Source organism: Balaenoptera acutorostrata, chromosome 1 (genome assembly GCF_949987535.1).
Source record: "Balaenoptera acutorostrata chromosome 1, mBalAcu1.1, whole genome shotgun sequence".
Taxonomy (NCBI): domain Eukaryota; kingdom Metazoa; phylum Chordata; class Mammalia; order Artiodactyla; family Balaenopteridae; genus Balaenoptera; species Balaenoptera acutorostrata.
Window position 1 is genome coordinate 79,595,484 of NC_080064.1, and position 20,240 is coordinate 79,615,723.

The 20,240-nt window shown below is 38.9% G+C and overlaps 1 protein-coding gene across 9 annotated transcripts in view; it reads left to right on the forward strand.

Moving 5' to 3' along the window:
* The window catches only part of LRRC8D (leucine rich repeat containing 8 VRAC subunit D), a 103,945-nt gene that overhangs the window by 23,567 nt on the left and 60,138 nt on the right, over nucleotides 1-20,240 (forward strand). The window contains exon 3 of one of the 9 annotated variants that reach the window (XR_009008547.1): nucleotides 17,707-18,916. The exons of 7 other annotated variants lie outside the window; for them this stretch is intronic. The gene's annotated coding sequence lies outside the window, so the exon portion shown is untranslated. Of the gene's footprint in view, nucleotides 1-10,611; nucleotides 10,636-17,706; nucleotides 18,917-20,240 lie in introns of those variants that run through there. One more of the 9 variants, XM_007176350.3, reaches the window with a different exon arrangement.

Consider the following 20,240-nt stretch of genomic DNA (forward strand, 5'->3'; position numbering starts at 1 on the left):
CCTCCCAAACTTGTCCCCTATTTAGGAACAGGATTTACTCCCACCGTAGTGGAATTTGATAATAATTAATTAATAACCCAGGAATAATAATAAATGGCCTTTAGATCCTCATTTTCTGTTTGTTTACAGAGCGCATTTTCTATATCTCCTGTATAATTTATTACTCTGTTTAACAGTCTGAAATAGGATTCATTTATTCTCTTTGATGGAGCCAGGAAACTGAGGCTGATAAAATGTGACTTGTCAGTGGTCATACTAGTAAATGGACCTGCTGGGACTTGAACAAGAGTCTTATGCTTTATAGTGCTTGGCTCTCTTACAATCTGGAAAGTGGCCGCTTAAGGAAGAGATGGCAACGCTGATTCAGATGGTCTTTTGCCTTTCTAAAAGAGAGCTGATAAACACTGACTCGAGATTAACTTCACCTAAATCTCCAGATCTTTTCCCATTCCTCTCTACCCAGAGCTTAGGGGATTTTATTGTTGTTGTTGTTTTTTCCATGTTTGAAATTTACACTTCCTCTGTGTTAGTGACTAGATTTAGCTGTGTTTGCATCATTGTGATTTGTTTTCTGCTGCCAACATTCTAATGGCATATTTTAATTTACAGATATCTTATGTCAGGTCTTAGTGAACAGTATCTTTTTGAAAGGTCAGATTAGCATATTTTAACTTCTTAGAGTAAAAAACAACATTTCTGGTTTACCCCTAGGACATAGTTTACATCCCAGAAAAGAAATAATAAATTAAAAAATTAATAAATGATGTATATAGCTCTCTTCATAATCCACTACCCTACATACTGTATGACCACTGTACATAGCCCCCTAACTTCCCCACCCCAGTTCAGGATAACTTACTGAAAACCTTACATTATAAAAGACATGGGTAAATCCATATACACTTTATATATTAAATATTTTTGTAATACTCCCCAGATGGAAATAAGTTTATTTTTCTTATTTTTGCAACATTTAATGTTGAGGCTCTCTTTAGCTAGGATTTTTATGTTACACCGAGAAGAATATAAATTAAAATTTAGAGTATATTTTCAATGGGATATGCTAGATAAAATATTTATTTTGTCTTCAACAATTGAAATATCTGTAGTGATCTATAACTTCCCCTTTGTAGAATTGTGTCAAAGCATCAGGAGAAAGGGGAGAAGGTGGGGGGGAGGGAGAGGGAGGAAACGGAGATAAACTGAGTGATCTTTTCTTTTATAAGTAAGGAATGGAATGATATATGCATATTTTCTTAATATACAATGCACTGCCACTTCTGTCTGTTTTGAACAGTTGCAGTGGCTTGTGAACTAAGAATGAAAGGGTAACTAGCTTTGATGTTAAATGCCAAGGAAAAGTTTATGGCCAAGAGAGGACTAGGAGTGGAGATAAATGTGCATTAGGATTTTCATTTTTTCAAAACCCTCTCTCTTTTCCTTCATGTCTATTATAAAATAAAAACTATCTTCAATTGGAAATTGTGAACTTTAAAACAGTGGTTCTCAACCCTTACAAAAATCAGGAAACTTTTATTTACTACTAAAAGATTTCAAAGATTTTGACTTGTTCAGAGTTTTACTTCTCATTTCTGATGATTGGTAATATTTAGTGACAGAGTCACTATTTAATGTTACTTAACTGGATATACATTATAAAGAATCACCACGGCATCTTCCCGTATTTGTAAAATAGTAGTACATGTATGAGTGGGACAGGGGTTCAGTCTACCGACTTCTGCCAGGATCCTGAAGTCCACAGGTTGGGACTCAGGACTGAAGTAAAACAACTGCTCCAGGCTGAAAATGCAGAAATGGTGATGTACAGTATGTTAGCTGTCAGGTTATAAAGATTCCCAAGTGGAATTTTTCCTCTTTGTTGTACATTAAATAGGTGACGTGTAAAGTCCTGACTTTGGATCTGATCTTGTTTCTGGGTTAATTGTTTTCATGGTCAGCTTTGAGGTCCTGTAGTTACTCAGTCACGGGTAACTGGAGTTCTTCTAAGAGCATTCTCCCGACATTCTCCCTACGGTGGTTCCTTACGTTTGTCGAGTCAGGACTCCGACACCAGTCCCAGGGTCACCACTGTCATAACTGTCACCATCTGCAGCCTTATATTCATTTCGCAGAAGCTAAAAGAGGCATCCCAATCTTAACCTTTACAGTTTTCAATAAGTATATAGAAGGAGAGAGATCATTTACCCTGTTCTGTAGTGGAAAAAGCTGACATACAGGTTCATGTTGAATCTGTCTCTCTGATTTCCATGCCCATTGCTGAGGTTTTGGTGTTCTGTTTAAGGCAGATTAGGCAGGCCACCAAAATCTGTTAGGGTTAGTGCATGATGCTCTTTTTTCTGGTTAAAAAAAAAAAATCACTTTCTATTTATTGAATGCTTTATATGGATTATCGGTAGTCTTCCTGGTGTTGTGCAGGGTGGGTAATATCCCTGTTTTATAGGTAAAGAAACTGAGGCAAGTGGAGATTGTAATTTATCCAGGTCACATGGACAAGCTGAGGCCTGGCCTCGGATCCAGGTTTGTCAGTCCCCAGGCTTAAAACATTTCTGTCATCACATCTGCTTCTTTCTCTGTCCTTAACCTCACCTGTGAAGAGAAATGAGAACATTTTGTTTAGTCTTACCTACCTTTTCAGCAAAGGTTCAGTTAAAATCATACAGAACATGCAGACTTTAGGGATAGGGACATGAAAGGGTCAACATTTTTATAAGTATTTTTGGCTTCCATGCAGTATATATGCTCTTTTTCCCCCCAAGGAATGTATACTTATATTCGTGAGTGTATTGAATCTGTTGGTAAGAATTTCTTGAGGCAGTATTGTCCACAAGCAATATTGCTGGATCTTAGGACATAGCATACTAATTTTACTAGGAACTGCACAGATTGTTGTCAGTTTTATATCTCCACCAATTCTACACAATGATTTCTTTTTTTATTAACAAATTTCCTGATTTTTGCTATCCATTAGATGTTCATTGTGCCTCATGGTTGAATTTTGCCTTGTTTTGATTATAAGTGAGGTTGAGCATCTCTTCATGTACTTAATTTCCCTTTTCTATGAATTGGGTCTCTTCCCCTTTTCTTGTAAGAAGTTCCTTGAAAGAATTCTTGTGGAGTTCCTTGTATATTCTGGAAGTTAATGCCTTGTTAGCTGTGGATATGGTGGATACTTTCTCCCAGTATGTCACTTGTCTGATAAGTTTGTCTGTGGTGCCTTTCAGTAACAACAACAACAAAATCTTTAATTTTAATGTAGTTGAACCCACCAGTTTTTAACATTATTGTGGTCTGTGCATTTTGAGTCATTTAAGAAACCCTTCCCTATTCTAGGCTCATATTATAGTCTCTCTTCACTTTCTTAGCTTTATAGGTTTACTCGGGTTTTTAAACGATTCGAAGTTTAAGATATGAGGTGTAAATTCATTGTTATTTTTTAAAAACTGTTCATCTTGTGAGCCAGTTTCTTCAACACTATTTACTAAGTAATCCACTCTTTCTCCACAGACTTTTGGTGCCACCTCTAGCATATAAGTGTACATTTATACAGATCTCCTTCTGAGATCTCTGTTTTGTTCAGATGGCTTATTTGTGTGTTCCTGGGTCGTTGATTCACTTTTTTAAATTACTGGGGCTTTGAAATATGCCTTATCTTGTTACCCGTACACTTATATGACTTGATATTATTATCATGATTGATATAAATTTAAAAGTTCAAAGCTATTTGAGATTATTTTGGGTGGCTGTCTTGCCCTTATTTGTATGTGCTAGCCCTTTACATCTGCAAATGTATCTTTGAGAAGTGTGTTTACTCCTTCAGGAATATTATTTATTTAGTAGCATAATTTAACGTAACCCTAACATTCCTGACATTACACTTTCTTCTCGATTTTATTATTATTTCTTTTTTTTAGCAATCACAGCTCCCTTTCATGCTTGGTCATCTATGTAGGGCAGTGGGTGTCTCACTTCAAAGTCCTCTCTTCTTCAGTGATCTGCACATGCTCATAGATCTGGGATATGCATTCCTGATATGGCTTTTGAATGAATGTTTTATGAGGTGTGATGCCGTAATATATGGCTGAATACTCTTGAAAGCCTGGTAATTATAGATGTCTGTTTATTATTGGGAAAACACTGCCAGTTACAGCTCGGGTTTTCTCCAAGTTTACTTTGCTTCACTCTTTTCCCAGCTCACGGGGGTCTCGTTCTCTCTCCAGTCTCCAGTGTATGTCACACTAAATGCTAGGTTGCTTTATTTGATAAGCAGGCATTTACATGTCTTTTGTGTGTGTGTGTGTGTGTGTGTGTGTGTGTGTGTCAATTCTTTTTTTTTTTTAACATCTTTATTGGAGTATAATTGCTTTACAATGGTGTGTTAGTTTCTGCTTTATAACAGAGTGAATCAGTTATACATATACATATGTTCCCATATCTCTTCCCTCTTGCATCTCCCTCCCTCCCACCCTCCCTCTCCCACCCCTCTAGGTGGTCACAAAGCACCGAGCTGATCTCCCTGTGCTATGCGGCTGCTTCCCACTAGCTATCTATTTTACGTTTGGTAGTGTATATATGTCCATACCACTCTCTCACTTTGTCACAGCTTACCCTTCCCCCTCCCCATATCCCGAAGTCCATTCTCTAGTAGGTCTGTGTCTTTATTCCCGTCTTACCACTAGGTTCTTCATGGCCTTTTTTTTTTCCCTTAGATTCCATATATATGTGTTAGCATACTGTATTTGTTTTTCTCTTTCTGACTTACTTCACTCTGTATGACAGACTGTAACTCCATCCACCTCACTACAAATAACTCCATTTCGTTTCTTTTTATGGCTGAGTCATATTCCATTGTATATATGTGCCACATCTTCTTTATCCATTCATCCGATGATGGGCACTTAGGTTGCTTCCATGTCCTGGCTATTGTAAATAGAGCTGCAATGAACATTTAGGTACATGACTCTTGTTGAATGATGGTTTTCTCAGGGTATATGGCCAGTAGTGGGATTGCTGGGTCGTATGGTAGTTCTATTGTTAGTTTTTTAAGGAACCTCCATACTGTTCTCCATTGTGGCTGTATCAATTTACATTCCCACCAACAGTGCAGGAGGGTTCCCTTTTCTCCACACCCTCTCCAGCATTTATTGTTTCTAGATTTTTTGATGATGGACATTCTAACCGGTGTGAGATGATATCTCATTGTAGTTTTGATTTGCATTTCTCTAATGATTAATGATGTTGAGCATTCTTTCATGTGTTTGTTGGCAATCTGTACATGTCTTTTTTGTCTGCCATTCTTAAGGTGCTTTATGGATATAGTAGAGGGACGCAGTCCACCTACTGAAAGGTACTAAGCTTGCATAAAGTGTGATAAAATGATAATGTAGAATGTTCTACAGTCCAAAACCTGCTTATAAAACCAATGTCCCTGGGCTGTTGGATTGTTCTCCTATTGTGCTTTGAACAGGAGGTATTCACCTGCGTTTAATGACAACAGCCCCAGCCTCTGACCTGACCGACCTCACATCCTTAGGAGAGGACTTCATCAGTGTGGACATTTTCCATTTCTCATTCAGGTTCCTCTGTGATCACCTTACCAGCTGTCAGGTCCACCTGTCTTACCAGCTCCTCTCCAGTTATTCTAATGTAATTGACAGCTATGCTACTTCATTCATTCAACAGACATTTGCTGAGTTCCAAACTATTAAATCTTAGTTCCCTTATCTCTCCTCCTCCTATCTGCTGTACACCAGTCATTGTGCTAAATTCTGAGGATACAATGTGAGTATGACACAGTGCCTGACCTTAGAAGATAGACACACAAATCATTAACTGGAACTTAGAATGTGGAACACTTTACAGCAATACCTTGTAATAAATAATAATAGAGAGTGGGGCACAAAGGAGGGAGTGCTTTGTTCTTTCTTGTTTGTGAGGAAAGAATTCATGCCGGAGGTGATTTTAGTGCTAAATATTGGAGAGATAGGATTATTTATCAGGCTGAACAGGAAAAAAAAAAGGAAGAAGAAACAGCCCAGGTTCAGAGCCCGGTAAGGAGCACCAAGTATGTGGGACTGGAGCAGAAGGGTCGTGGCGCAGAGGCGAGGAGAGCAGGAGGTGCATCTTGGTTCAAATTCTTGGTCCAGTCCTGTCTAGGGTCGTACATTGCTATTTCTGGAAGTGTGGACTTTTTCCTGGCAGCATTGTGGAATCATCAAAGGTGAAATAAATGCTTAAGTCACTGTCTTAAGGTATGTGAAAAGAAAACAGGGAGAAGCCCAGTGGCTGTTGAAATAATCCAGGTAGAAATAATGAGGACCAGACCTAAGGTGATGATGGCGGGAAAGGAAAGGAGAGGATGGATTTGAGAATCACTTAGGAGAAAGAATTGTTTGCTGATTTGGTGGAAAGTGGGAGGGGAGTATAGAGGGAAGAAGAAGAAAGGTGACTCTTGATGTTTCTCGTTGGGAAGATCCACTGTCTGAGGGTGTCATTCATCGGGATGGAAAACAGCAGAGGAGCAAGTTTGGAGAGAGAATAGTGAGTTCAGTTTGAAGTAAAGTTGGGGTGTCTGTGGGCACTCAGCTGATCTTGAGAGACCCAGACCCCAGGAGAGAAGTCAGGGCTGGAGACGTGTATTGCGGAGGGAGTGGAACTGGTGGTTCCAGCCGTGCAGACAGTTGAAATTCCCAGGGATGGCCCAAGGACCGAAGACAACAGACAGAATAAGGGGAGAGAGAAAGAGGACCAGGGAAATCCACAAATACAGATGATAGTAATATTAAGCACCAGGGTTTTTGGTGTTGTTTCCGTATGTTATGTCAGAGAATTTTTACAATACCCCCTGAAATAATTATTGTTATTGTTCTTTACAGATAAACTATCCAAAGCTCAGGTAAGCAACTTGCCAAATCGCCCAAGTGTTACATAGGGAAAACTGTCAGGTGTGTCCAAGGCCACAGGAAGTTCAGGTAAAGATTGAAAATGGGAGATGAATTTGGTGATTAGGTATTTAGTTGGTAGAGAGTTCTAAAGTCTAAATCTAGGTTGTCATGGGTGAACAGAGTAGGAGTTGAGAAGCAGGGGCACTGAGTGGAGAGTGTGTGTGTGTGTGTGTATGTGTGTACACCTTTGTCCACGGAGGAATATTTTTTGTGTATCATGGTAACTAGAGCTTATATTTTAGTTGAGACTAGTGGAGAGGAAGTGACTGAAGGTAGAAGAGAGAGTAACTAAGGGAGTAAGGTTCCAGAAAAGATAGGGTGGCCCGGGTCTGGAGTGCAGGCTTGTCTCGGGAGGGAATAGGGACGTTCATTCCTTTGAGACAGGAGAGGAGGAGGGAAAGACATGTGCGACTGTGGATGAATACGCAAGTGGAGGCCGCGAGGAAGTTGAGAAAGTTCCTTCCTGACGGCTTGGGTTTTCTCCGTGAGGTAGGAGCAAATGAAATCTGCCGAGAGCGAGGGGACCTTGAGAAGACAGTCGAAAGTGAGTTCACAGTTAACTTGGGAAAAGGAGCTCACTGATTTAGGACAAGTAATAGTCCTGTATCACTGAGGGTCCAGCTAGGGTTTTGTCAGTGGGGATTAGATGCTGGTGGTGGTGTTTTTTTGTTTGTTTGTTTTTCTGGTTGATAGAGGAAGATGAATACCATGAATGACCTTTTAAACTAAAACACACAGCCCTTGCCTGCAATGTTAAGTTTAGATGGTGATTTAAGGAAGCTTCAGGATGTTGGATCCAGGGTGGGGTGTGGAGGGAAATAAGACAGAGGAACAAAAATTGAGCTTAGGGAACTTGTGTTCTAGTCTTAGTTCTTCCAGTAACAGAGAATGGGTTTAGGGGAGTCAGCTAATCTCTCTGAGCCTCAGTTTCCTCATCTTTCACTGGAGGAAGTTACTCTTCATGTCCCCCAAGCCTCTTGTAACTCTTAGGACTTCTGTGAGACTTGTACCTCATTGGACAAAAATGAATGGACAAAAGAATAAGAGTCGTTCGATTTCTGTCATTTATCATTCATGAGTCCTGATAACAGCTCTAACGCCAGTGAGTATTGACAACGTGAGACTAGCACAGCCGTCAGGTGACCGTGTCCAGGTCTCTGCCACTGGGCTGCACCTGGCAATGGGAGAGAGGTAGCAAGTCAGGAAAGGGGGAACAGAGCGTGGGGCTATAATGGAAGTTGGGCAAGGGGCAGACAGGGTGGGTTTGCTGTGTGCCAAGGCTCCCTGAGACATCATTTCGTTAAGGGTGGTCATAGTCTTTGTGTTCCTCATCTACATTTTCTTTCCCTAGACAATTGCATTTTATTTTCACTGGGTTTATTTCTCCCTCTTAGTTAAAAGTGTGCCATGTGGGAGAGAATTCGACAGTGGAAGAAGGTTAAGCATTATTTGAAGCATCTTACCTTTAAATGTCCTTTCTCCTTCCCATCTCCTTCATTACACCTCGCTTTTCTTTGCCCGTAGAGAAAGCAGAAACAGTTTGAAGCATTTCATCACTCTTCTCAGTTAGCTATGTTCTTCCCCTGGAAAGTTTATTCTTCAAAGCCATGAACTGTTTCTGCCTCCTATTAAGAGCAGGGATGGCATCTTTAAGCCCAGGAGGGTGTGTGACCCTAGCATTAAAGGGTGAATCCAGATCAGGTGAGTGACTCAGAGATGATTGTAGTGATTTAACATGCCTAAGCAGGTGATAGGACACTCTTTTTAAAATTAAACCTTTAATATTTCTCTATGCTGTTACATATTTGAGAGAAACTTGGGCATTTCCTTTTGTCTTCATTAAGCTGTTGCACAACTTAATGCTTGGAAAATTCTTCACAGGAAGAAACAGGGTGTAACAGTTCGTGTGAGACATTTTTTGAAAATTCGCCTTTTTAGCTTAAGTCTGAGAATATTCTCTCCACCCCCCTGCTCTAATTTCTTTCAGAAAGTGTTAATATCTCCACATAATTCAATATTCTTCAAAGAGAGACATACTTAAAAAATTAAAACCATTTAAACACAAAATTAAAACATAGTCTATAAATGTGTTCTTCCATTTCCTGAGAAACAACAGGAAGGATTTGCTTTCTCAAAATAAACTAAGTAGCCTGACTGAACTCAGAGTAGTAGAGATCAAAGATTCCAGCATCATCACACAATGGGAAATTTGCAGTCATTTTTTCTAACCTCGGAAAATCAAGTCTAATACTTTTTTTTTTTTGAAACACAAGGAACCAGGATGTGTATATACAATTTAGAAACATACCTTTGGCATATGTGAAATTGTGTAACCTAAATATGTCTAGGAGAGTCTGTTTCCAAGATGTATTTGATCAGTATGGGCATGTTAGACATGCAACCATGGAAAGTGTCCTTCAGCATTAAACTTAGAATAGAGAAAAACCAACTGAGTTTCTATATATCCATATAGCATCTAAACTTGAACTTGCTAGGTTAGTGAATTATTTCATAGCTTGGCTAGTAAGAAAAGTTTAGCAGCTCATGTTGACCATGGAACTACATTGAAGAAGGAATCTGCTATGATAATCATAATAATAATAGTATATGAATTCCCAGGCAGGAATAGGGACATTTGTTAATATTTCTCTACTTCCAGAAACGAGGAGTGGGAGCCCATTTTAAATAAAGGAAATCAGTTGTGTTATGGTTGCCAGATTTTTGTTTCTGAGCTATCAGCAAGATTAGGGAGAAAATATGTGTTATTCATCTATCATTAATTTGTAGGCTCAAAGAATATACAATTTTATATTTCTTAAATATAACATAGGTCAACATTTTGAAATATTGAGCAGTGTTTATATGTATTGGGGAAATTATGTATACCTTGAGAACTTTATAGACTTTCTCAATAGACTAGTTTTTTTTCTTTGTCTTTCAAGAAAAGGTAGAAAAACAGATCTCAAAGTAGTAGACAGCCCATGATCTCAGTTTCTTTCTCAGTCACTTTATTTTTAACCTAAGTCTTTTATATTTACAGTGGGTCTCTTGTAGATAACGAATACGGGGTCTTTTTTAAATCTTCTCTGACAATCTGTGTCTTTTAATTGGTGTATTTAGATGATTCACATGTGATTATTGATATAGTTGGATTAATATCTACCATGTTTGTCCAACTGTTTTCTATTTGTTGCATTTGTTCTTTGTTTCTTTTTTCCCCTTCTTTTTCTGTCTTCTGTGGTTTTAAGTGCACATTTTATATGGTTCTATTTTGTCTCCTCTTTTAGCATTTATTTCCTTTACAGAATTTTTTAGTCCTGGCCCTGGAGGTCACAATTGATCTCTCACTTTCTTAAACAGCAACAACAACAAAAACAAACCAGAAAACAAAACATTTGTGTGTGTATGCATAGAAAAAAATTTGGAAGGATATATACCAAGACATTAAGAGTAGTTATGTCTGAGTGTCAGGATTGTAGATGATTTTTTTCTTTTTTTATAGTTTTATGTATTATCTGATTTTTTAAAAATAACAAACAAGTATTGCTTTTATAATCAGAAACAACGAGGCTCTTTTCATTTTGAAGAAAAGGAAAAGGCAAGTCAGAGCAGAACAAGCTGAAAATCTCCCATGGTTCTGAAGTTTATACCCTTTCTCTGCTTCTAGCTTGAGGTAAGCACATTGTCCCACTACACCAGCACTCCACAGGTAGGAAATAGGAAGGGGCTTCGCAGCTTCTCACCTTGCCCTGGGAAGGTTGTCAATTCTTGTCCTCTACCATCTGTGCCTGTACAATGAGAATGAACCTTCTGAATGACTTAGCGTCAATTCACCCTGTGGTTTGACATAAAAAAGTTTTCCATCTAATACAGAGTAAACCAAAACCCTCTATTTCTGCATAATTAAGTTTTCCTCTACCTGGAATGTTTCTATGCCTCTTAACCGTCTTTCAAAAAATAATAAGCAGAATAAGAACACTCGAAAACTAAAGTATAGCTTTCCATGTAAAACTTGTAATAGTTCTTATGGTTTGCTGGTATGAAACCCGTTCTCTTTTTGGGCAGGGTGGGGAGGGGAGTGTTAGGGCTGGTACCTATGGTAATAGGTGAAGATATTGTAACTAGTGTGAGGCTGTTGTTCTGTCTGGATTTGGGGGAATTCAGTCCCCCTTGTGAAGTTTTAGAGAAAATTATCACTCCTGTTCTTGCATTGTTAATTGTATCCTCTGAATTTACTTGTGCATGTAAACCAAACCCAATTAAGGTTTAGGAAAGTTGCATGGCTCAGTGCAAACAGATGAAATGTAGATTTTTTTAAAAAATGGTTTTTAGTACCAAGTCACCTGCCAGGTGTTTTCAAGAAAGTCATAAATTTTGTAAATACTGCAGTTTGTTAGCCTGTATAATTGGGACTATTATCTTTTGCTGCTTAATTGCTGCATTCAAGTAGACAAAAGGCAAGTGAAGCTTTTTGTGTCTTCTGAAAGAAGAGAGTCTAAAAAAAGCAAACTCTTTTTTCTCTTCTTCCAAGTGAAAACCTATAGTTCTCCATTTTAATGTATCTTATTATAAGTGTCAGGAAATTTTATTTAAGGTTAGAAACGAAGTAGCAGTCATATTCTGTTTAAAGCTAATAGAATTATACATTTTGATATGTACAAAAAAATTTAGAAAAGTTATGAAATAAGTGTAAAAAAGAATTCATTCACAATACATTTATTCTTGCAGCTATGTTAAAATAGATACAAATTTTGAAGGGAATGCAAAAATATAAATATTGCTATTTAAGGAATTATAAGTAAAATTTAACAAGCTTTCTTTATAATATTCTGATGTTAGACATTTTACAAGAAGTAGAGACGTCAGAAATCAAGTCTCTGGGATGCTTACTAAGATAAGTTGGAAAAGGTATTGAATTTTTATATTTGCAGTATAAACCATATTAGTAGACTGTTCAGTAGATGTGGGGAGTAAGGTAAGTAATCTGACTCTTTTTTTAAACTCATTTCCGAATGAGAGACTTGATACATGGAGATATTAGTGGAGAAACAATGATGAAAAGTCCAGGGCTTGTTACCACGTTAGCTCATTTATTTAAACATTACCTGTGTTGGCTTGGTGCCTTTGACCTGCTGCTGGTGGTCCCTTTACTCTGGTTTTAACTTGTCAAAGTCTACATTATAACATTCTGTCTTTTTGTTCCTCAGGTACAGCTGTGAAAATTACTTAAGTGAGAAATGGTTTGGGGGTAAGAATTGTGAATGGAGGAAAGAAATAATCCTCTCATTATGTAAATACAGGGAAGGAGGATTATCTGCAGCCCTGAGCTTTCACCCCAAAAGAACTGATAGTATAATAGGTCATCTTTGCTTTTATAAATGTAAACCATAATGCTTTAATAACTACTCTTAGGAAAAAGTCAAGAGGCACTAATTTTGAGCTACCTTTTCATCCTTTTATTTCATAATGATTCCTCTTTGTGTTTCCTTAATCCTTTGCTCTTTGAAAGAAGTATGAACTTGTGATCAGTCCTGCCTCAAAGACCCAGTATGAGATCTAGATATTAGAACAATGCATTGACAAAGAGGCCAACTCCAATTTTTTGCTTTCAGGAAGTGATTGTAAACAGTGAAGTGAAAATTTAAAAATTGCAGAAATGATTTTGGCAGTAACCTATAAAAATACTGAGCGTTAAAATAATCCTTATATAATTGCCAAATTGATAGACATTTTATAAATACATATAATGAATAAAATATAATATATGAAGTATTTTATGTATTTACTAAAATAAAGTTCCCTGCCTTTTTTTTAGTGTTTAATTCTAGGTGAGTAATTCTTATGTTTCAGGACACAGTAACACTTAGACCAAAAAGCAACATTTTTACAACAGTTTTTTTTTTTTTGCCTTGATTACTGAATTTTTTTTTAATTAATTAATTAATTTTATTTATTTTTGGCTGTGTTGGGTCTTCGTTTCTGTGCGAGGGCTTTCTCTAGTTGCGGCAAGTGGGGCCACTCTTCATCGCGGTGCGCGGGCCTCTCACTATCGTGGCCTCTCTTGTTGCGGCGCACAGGCTCCAGACGCGCAGGCTCAGTAGTTGTGGCTCACGGGCCCAGTTGCTCTGCGGCATGTGGGATCTTCCCAGACCAGGGCTCGAACCCGTGTCTCCTGCATTAGCAGGCAGATTCTCAACCACTGTGCCACCAGGGAAGCCCCCTACAACAGTTTTAAAATACACTTTACCAAGTAGTATTCCCACTTTATGGATGGAACCTAAAAGCCAAGCAGTAAGTTTAAGTAGTAGGTCACACATTAGATGAGCTATTCATTCCTACGTAAGCTTTCATCAGAGCTGGGAAAGAAAGCTTACAAATCTCCTACTTAAGGCAGGCTTTTATCTGAACCATTCCAAGATTAAGGGAGTGTACATTTTCAGCTTTTCTAGAAGAAATAACCTCTGCACTCTGATCTCTTTCAAACTAATCATATTTTAAAGTAAATACTTTATGCTAAAACTTAAGGCAACTGATTTCTTTCATAATAGAAATAGATGTACATCGTCCTCTGTGAAATAACTAACCAAAGACAAGCCCACGTTCAACCTTCTCTGTAGTAAGTTTACTAATTCTGAAGCTTGTTACCCTTACCTTACAAGTGCTATTTTTAAAAAAAGAAAATTTAGAGGATTTTTTGAGATTTAAAAAAAAATTTTTTATAGGCTATTTTGAGGTTTTCCTTGAAAACTTTCTAACATTTTCCATTCCTCCGTTTAGTTATTATCAATAGGGGCTTTGACAGGAAACGTCATTTGCTGCAGATGTGATGATCTCCTGGGATAAAGGCAGGTGGAAGTTGCTGGGAGACAGACTTCAGCTTAATATGGGGAACAGATCTCCTTTAAAGCCAGGCAGAGCTGGGCTCAACTGCCTGGCACTGTCCAGGTCCCAGCACCGAGGGCACAGAGGCTGTCCCTGCTTGACCAAGGGTGTAGAGACCTGAAACCTCCCATGGGAGCGGTCCCAGAGATGCCCTCTGAGGTCACAAAGTACATATTCAGTCACAAACTTTGTGCTGGAAAAAACTTTGTTCAAGTACCAACTCTGCGGTGTATTGGCTGTGCAACCCTAGGAAAGTAATCTAGATTCTCTAAGCGTCAGTTTGCTCGTCCTTAAAATGAGGATAAAATGATGTGAGGCTTATCATGTGAATTTAATAGATCTAAAGCACTTGGTGTAGTTATTCCTTCTGATTCTGTAGCTTTTCGCTCTCTGCCCCTTTTCTGTTCTTTTTCTGCCCTCACATTCATTCTTTTACAGTTTTTATCTTCTCTCCTGTTCTCTGCCTGTGCCCTACGGCCTAGGGATGCCCTGAGCTCCTTCGGTAGCTTTACCATCAGTGTCTGATTCCTGGGCAAATCAATGAACAGCTGGTGATCCTCTGTGTCCTTTGGATTTGGCACGAGGAACAGCACCGAAGACCTTAAAAAAGCCAAGATACATTGCTGCGTTAGCTTTCCTATGTGCTTTTACTATGGCACTTTCAGCTTCACAGTTGGTGGTCATGAAAGCACTAAATGGAGTTGGATATGGATAGAGGAAAAATTTTTTATACAACAGGTTATGAAAGTAAAAATCTGTGTTGGTAGCATTTAATTTTTCCTCTATTTAAGTCTCTGTTTTGGGGTCGGGCTCCTAATTGTGAACATTATATTTGAGAGAGAAGAAGAATATCAGGACCACAGGGCCAGAAGCATTGTTTTTAACAGGAACGCTTAACATAACTTTAGGGAATTGCTGTGGGTACTAAGGGGGCAACATAAAAAAATTTATTTACTACATGTTATTTGAAGACCCACTTGCTTGACAGAGTGATATCCCTTAGAAATGTGATGGAAACTCATTAGTACATCTTTTTTTTTTTTTTTTTTAAAGCTATTTCTTTCTTTTTTTTTTTTAAATTATTTATTTATTTATTTATTTATTTATGGCTGTGTTGGGTCTTCGTTTCTGTGCGAGGGCTTTCTCCATTTGCGGCAAGCGGGGGCCACTCTTCATCGCGGTGCGCGGGCCTCTCACTATCGCGGCCTCTCTTGCTGCGGAGCACAGGCTCCAGACGCGCAGGCTCAGCAATTGTGGCTCACGGGCCCAGTTGCTCCGCGGCACGTGGGATCTTCCCAGACCAGGGCTCGAACCCGTGTCCCCTGCATTGGCAGGCGGATCCTCAACCACTGCGCCACCAGGGAAGCCCCATTAGTACATCTTGACTAAGAGGCTCTGGTTATACCATTAAAGAAGTACAGGTTATTAGAGCTGGAAGGCATCTTTGGGGCCACGCAATTCAATGATTTTCTTTTATAAATAGTGAAATGGAGAACCGGAAGCATGAAGTTTCTTGTTCCTTGAAACATAACCCTTTGTATTTAAAAAGGCACATCAGGGAGAAGTGACCCCTACCACTGTAGCTGTTTTCTTACATTCCACTGCAGTACCATGACTCCTGCCTCTGGGCCTGGAGTCATTTCCCTGTGGCTCAAAGATGGTCTCTCTACTCTGTTAGCCCTGATTGCTGAGTAATGCAGTGATGCGAAACTTCCTGTGTTCTTACTCAGATTCTTTCTTTTGTTCATGTTCGATGATTTTATGAAATCTTTGGTTTATTGGATTGCTCTGGCCCAGGAATAATCTACATAGGCAAATATTGAGACAGTTTAGTTTTCCTGTGTTTGACAGTTTTGTGATCTCTTACTCTGTGCCGGGCACATTTATTTTTTTTATTTTTATTTTTATTTTTTATGTTTTTAAGTAGTTTACGTGAGTTAACTCGAGGAGACAGCTATAATTACCTATATCCAGTTGTCAGATCAGAAAACTGAAGCTTACAGGGCTTCAGCATTTGTTCCAGATTCTACAACTGGTAAACTAGAACTAGATCCCAGGATGGTTTTTCGGACCATATGTTCATCATCTCTGCCTTGTCTACATTCTCTGCTCCCCTTACTGCCTGTGTAGTGGGGAACAGGGCGTAGAATTGAAGATCTCATGGCAAATGATCCAAAGAGGATCATCTGGCCTCGCCTCTTGGCTACCAACAAATGAGGTATGATGTCATACGTGAGGCATTCGAGGCCTTGTTTTTATTTATTTATTTATTTTTGGTTTGGTATTTCAAAGTAAAAGTGGTCTTTTAGTTTTTCATTATTATAAAAGTAGTAAATCCTCATTGTAAGAAAGTATGAAAATATAAGAAATAATGGAGAAAATTAAAATATCCTTTATAGCTCTGATGATTAAAAGTGGGTTCAAATCTCAGCTGTATCACTTGCTAGCACTGTTTGACTTGGGGCAAATTTTATAGCCGAAATGTCCATGCCTCAGTTCCCTGTGCATAAAACAAGAATAGTCATAGTGCCTGCCTCGTGCAGTAGTTAGGATTAAGTGGGTTTTTATTTGTGAGGCATTAGAATAGTGCCTGACACATAATAAGAGTGAAATCAGAGTGTAAATAAATGATCACCCATGTCAACGGTCTTGCCATCTGTGGCCCCTGGGGAAAGAAGTAGAGGCAGACCCAGAAGGTAGATTGTGCAGTGCCGTGAATAGATAATGGGCCAAGTTGTGGGGAGACAGAGGCAAGGGAGAGTGGCCCGAGACCCTCTGCTTCTATTTGCTTCCTTAGTAATCCTAATAAACTGGCACATTAATAAAGGTCTGTCTCTCACTTTCATGATACTAAAAATGATTCTCCTCTTTCTACTCCTTGCTTTTAGGGAGCCCACAGAAGCCAAGCCTGTTTATTTGAGATTTTTCTCTTCTAGGCTGTGCCAGACATGAATTTCCTTTCATGTGATATTTTCTGTGGTCTGTGTTAGTTTAGTTCTTCCTTTGTTTTCTTGTGCTTTGGTGTGAAGAAGATGCCCTGTTTATAGAGCCTTGGTGTCTTTCATGTATAATGCATTCTTAAGCTGACTCCAGTTGCTCTGACCCTTTGAGATTTTTAAATTGCTTTGTTCCAGTTTCTAAGCATTTTTGAAATATTAAAAATGTTCATGAGGGTGTGGGTCATGGGAAAACTTTTCCCAGAGTTGTTTGTTCTTAGCAAATTGTGAATTTGCATGGAGAGGTTTAATGCTGGGTTAAATTCTGCCAGGTGCATTGGTCACTTGAACTTGAATTCCCAGTTCTGTTGATATATAAATCCATGTTTCTAAGGCATGAAGTGCAGAGTGGGAGCCTCTTAAACCTAAGTACCTGTGTTGCCTATTGTCCCATCAAAGAAAGGTCTTAAGTAGTGCTTGGGTTTGCATTGAAGCACCGTGTCAATAGTCAGGATCAACAGATGTGTCTGTTCTCAGATTTTTGTCTTTGAACCAAGACTTTCCAAAAAGAACACAGGCTTGTTTTGAATATTGCCGCCTCTGGGTGTGAGTGATTATGCAAGTCAGTAGTATTTTTTTAAACTATTCATAATAGATGCAGAGGTATGAAATTGCAAGAAAAACAAAAATACTTTTTCAAACAGCTTGTACAAAGCAGCCTTTGAATGCAGGTGGTCCTCAACTTACAAGGATTTGCAATTCTTCCTCCTTCTGGTGAAAGACACCATCCACCATTCCCACTTGGCCATGTTCCATAATATAGCCTTCTCATTTAACTCCAACCTGCAGTGAGTTGCCAAGTTGTCTCAATTCTATCTTAAACTTAAATTCTTACATTTTATCCATTATGTCTTAAAACTCTCCAGTGTGCTGCGGCAGTGCAGAACTCCTGTGAGGCCACCGTCCTGTCTCGCCTGGCCTGCTGAAGCGGCCTCCAGCTGCCCTCTCTGACCTTGACCTCCAATGCTCTGTACACGCTGAAGTTGAGGGGTTTTTGCAAAACAAAGCTCAATGTCAGTGACCTGTGTAAAACCCTCCAGTGACTTCTCATTGCCCTCAGAACTCCTGCCTAAGGAGTTAAAAGCCAGACCCCAGAAGGAGTCTTCAAGACCTTGCAAGAGGAAGTCCCTGCCTCTATCTGGAATCTACAGCTACTGCCCTGCCTCACCTCCCAGCATACTCCAGACTCACACTCCCCTTACAGCCTCACAGAACTTCTTTCTGTTCCTCTCATCTGCTATGCTTTCATGACGACAAGCCTTCAGGGTGTGTCTGATGTCAAGAATGCTCTTTCCTCCTCTGCTGCTTCACTTTTGTCTAGCTAACTCCTGTTTCTTCCCTTTTTTCTTAACTTAAATGTCATATTCTTCAGGGAGTCCTTTTTACCCCCTGAACTAAATGAAGTCCCCTTGCCATTTGTTTCTGTGGTACTTTCTACCTCTCCGGCATTTCACTTGTTACATTCGTGTGCCTCTTCTAATAGATTCTAAGCCCCCTGAAGGCATAGACATGTCTGTCTTGTTCCACACTGTATCCTAGTACCTAGCACACAGTAGGATCTTGAATGTTTTTTGAATGAATGAACATGTTCCAAATCACCCCCATATTATTACTTATAGTAGCGTTTGTCAAACAGCCCACACATGCATTTCAGCCAACTCCTTCCGTTGACTTAAATTAGCTTAGCTTAATTGTACTAAATATGTACAAACATGAAGTAAAATATATACTCCTTATGCTTATAGCTTTTATACCACTATTAAAACATTTTAAAAATCACCAATAAATGCAAACAATATTTTAAACCATTAAAATTTAAATTAAACATGATGAATGCATTTTTTGCTGAGACTAAATCACCTACGTCGATTTTTAAAAATTACTATAAAGTTGTTGCCTCGGGTCCTAATATATACTTAATGCATAAGAGTCTTTTGATTTTGATAATAGTAGTGCAAAAAATACCTGTTGGCAATAAATATGTTATTCAGAAGCACATTATGGACTTGAAGGCCTTGCTTGCTATCATCTCAGGACCGTCAGATAGCAGCTGTGCCAGTGAGCAGTCCTTGAGTTACAATTTTAATGATTTCCAGTTTCCTTGCTAGTGCAGTCCGTGTCTTGTACGTTCAAAGATAAGGCTAGCATTCCAGAGTTACTGAAATCAGCATCAAGCATACATCTAATTCAATGATTGCTGGAATCAGAAACAGGAATATAATGTTTGTGAATTTTAGTTCTTACAGATGTGGAAAATTTGTACAGTTTCAGCATACAGCCAAGTGTCAGACTGCTGAAGGAAGTCAATAGATAGTAGAAATGACTCATTTACACTGTTTTGAAAACAACTTGAACAAAACTCCTTTTCTTATCATTGCCTCTGCTTTGTAAATTTTTGAACCACTAAAACAAAACCTTTGTCATAATACCTTCATGCAATTGTGAAGACATTATTATGAATGCCTTAATGTCATTTGACCTTCATTTGGTATGACTTCATCAATTATGTGTCCAGTCTGCCTCTGTCCTTTCCTTATTAGCCTGTAGCAATTAATATAGTACAGTACTCCACTGCCTGTCATTCCATGGTGTCATGAAATCAAAGTCTTAACTCGATGATCAATAAGTGTCTTAAACTGACCTTTATCATTGTCATGTGTGTGCCTGCCTGCACTCTGTCAGCGTTGCTGATAAGGATCACTCCGTGCCACTGTAATCATAAATGCATACCTGGGCACTGTGTTGGTAAAGGGTTGGTTCAGATGATCCAGTGTGAAATTGTATCAGTTTCTTTCAGATGAACACTGAAATGAAAACACAGGACTGAAAGATTATTTTGGAGAAGTCACAGATTCTTGAGTGTATCTGTGGGTCTCTAGAGATCCTGAGACCCCCATTTGAGAATATTTGCTTATAGCGTTCACAGCAGACCATGTACAAACCATAGCCAGATCATTGTGTTTATGGAGATGTTCTGGTTTATGTGGGTCATTCCCTTGCTTCTCTACCTCTCTCTAGCCTGCTAGCCTGTCCCTGCATCTTACCAAGCCCCTTTTTGGTGAGAGGATGGAGAAGCCTTGTTTTCTGGTCTCTCTAAGGCCTTAGAGGCTCTCTGTTGGAGTCTCTTTCTGGCTATTTGTGGTCCCCTAGGTAACTCTGAAGCCCTATCCCTCAGGAGCATGGAGCACCTGTTGAGGAGAGAGTATAGTAAGAACATAGCAGAGGGGGTAGGGAAGGCAATGAGGATTTCAAATATATCAGATCCTTACACTTAACATTAAAAGGAAAAATTGGTGCAAATTTTGCTGATATAGACCCCAACATTGTAGCGGTTTTATTACATCATGGCTTTAGCCTAAGGACCTAGAAGTCACTTACTTTTTTTGCATGTATAATTTTA